Source organism: Morone saxatilis, unplaced genomic scaffold (assembly GCF_004916995.1).
Source record: "Morone saxatilis isolate NCDOM2014 unplaced genomic scaffold, NCSU_SB_2.0 Contig11, whole genome shotgun sequence".
Taxonomy (NCBI): domain Eukaryota; kingdom Metazoa; phylum Chordata; class Actinopteri; family Moronidae; genus Morone; species Morone saxatilis.
The window spans coordinates 2,348,618-2,350,759 of record NW_023339663.1 but is presented as its reverse complement, the minus strand read 5'-3'; the positions used below and the strand labels follow the sequence as shown (position 1 = coordinate 2,350,759).

At 35.2% G+C, this 2,142-nt stretch overlaps 1 protein-coding gene across 1 annotated transcript in view; it reads left to right on the top strand.

Moving 5' to 3' along the window:
* Positions 1-2,142, top strand: part of znf408 (zinc finger protein 408) — a gene marked incomplete at its 5' end in the record, with an annotated part of 21,432 nt that overhangs the window by 4,845 nt on the left and 14,445 nt on the right.

The following is a 2,142-nucleotide window of genomic DNA, read 5'->3' as shown; positions in this document are numbered from 1 at the left end:
GACAGACAGACAGACAGGTGGTGGCTCTAAAGAGAGATCAGCTGGAAAGATACACTCACTAGGTTTGTAGTCTAAGGAAGGATTAATAATGAATTAATTACCAGGGGCCTCATTCATAAAACCTGTGTAGATTCTATCCTAAAACATCTGAATCTACTCAAGAAAATATTCACATCTCTATAACCATGCGCCGCACGCCTTCAGGCAATGTTCTCGTCATGAAAACCCACCTGCTGTGAATTGTGCTTTCCCTCCCAGCATCCTCCCACAATCACCCATAAATGTCCAACGCTAAATAGCTCACGAATATGCCAACGTGCTTGAAGAGCCTTTGTTGGACTGTTAATGAGAGAAAGACGGGGCAGCTGATAGTTTAATAGTATCAGTACGCTATCCTCAGCACCAAACATGAAGCAGAAAATGGGTAGTTATCTTAACTACCATCACACACACAATAAATGGTCAATAAACAGCGTTATGAGTGTGTGTTTAATTCGGTGTACATCTGATCCACCAACCAGACAATTTTAGTGAGAAATCGTAACTTTTTAAACCTTCAGCCTCTCATTCAGTCTTCTCCCAATAAAATAACACAACTAACTAATTAATTATAAATGGCATGAATGATAATGATGATGGTGATGTATATACCCTTCATTACAGTATTATAGTAAAGTGGTACCGAACAGGGCTCCATGGCTCTGATTAATGTCATCAGACTGGTTGGTGCCGCTTCAGTCCACTTCACATTCATTCATACTCTCCACCTGGAGGAGCTAGAGGGACATTGAACTCCAGTGGAGTTCAGTGGACTCTGGCACCATTTCAACAAGAACAATACTAACCCCGGAGCTAATATAAATATATATATAATTACAGCCTGAGTTTTAGTTAAATGAAATGTCCTGTACGTAAACACAAAGGCCTTCACTGATCGGCTCAATGATAAAAGCAGAATTTTCATGTCAACATTATTTAACATCACCGACATCAGTTAGTTTAAAACCTCTCTGATCAGCTCAAATACACTCAAACTGTGGATGAAAGCTGGAGAGGATTAATTAGAAGATGAATCATTTCTGGCGAACGCAAACATACAACAGTTAAAAGAAAACAACAAGCACATTTTTTTATATAGGAATAATATGTTCTCCAGCTCTGCTAATCCTTTATTATTTCTGGATGGTGGAGCATTTATGTGCTGTGATTGATGGGACATTAAGGAGGACCTTCATGCAGAAAATACCCAGCAGCAACAGACTGTGGCTGCACTGTGGATATCTTATTAAACTCTTGCTCTTGTTGAGTGCTGATTTAAACAGATTGAGCCTATAAATCATGAAAGCATCTCCAAAACAATTATGAATACTAAATGAAAGATAATAAGATAAGAGGCAATTGATCCCTGCAGGGAAATTACCTTGTTGTTGTAGCAAATATTAATGAGATTCAGAGGGAGAAAAAAGAAATATAATAACGAGTAGATAAAATAAACTTTAAAAATGAATAGAAATAATGAAAGAATACAGAAAAACCAAGCAAATAAATAGAATATAAAAAAAATGGAAATCCTTCCAGAGTAAACTGACCTGGTGTTACATTTGTACTAAATACTCTAAATACATATACGAAGGTACAAGGCATACATAGAGAACATGTATGTATATGTAAAAGGTTTCTAAGTGTTCATGAATGTGTCAGTGATGTTAATTAAATACATTAAGTACTTCGCTTAAGTGCAATAATAAGATACCTGCTCTTTATGCTACTTTATACTTCACGAGAATTCATATTAGATTCATTATTAAAGCAGTCGTTTTTATTCTACTGCATTTATTATAGATATATATATATATATAGTACAGATTTACACTTTTAAATCCTCCATAAAAATACAGTGAATGGTTTTACATTACTAACCAGTTGTTCACAGTAACAGCTAAAACTCTGCACTGCTGCTTACACAGTAATAATGTATAATCATAAATACAGCATTGCAATATATGATAATATAACACTGACAGAGGCTAATCTACATAATGAGCGTTATTACTTTTGATACTTTAGGAACATTGTGCTGCGAATAAAAAAACGTACCTCACTTTTACTTAAAGAAACAGTTTGACATTTTCAAAAATACAC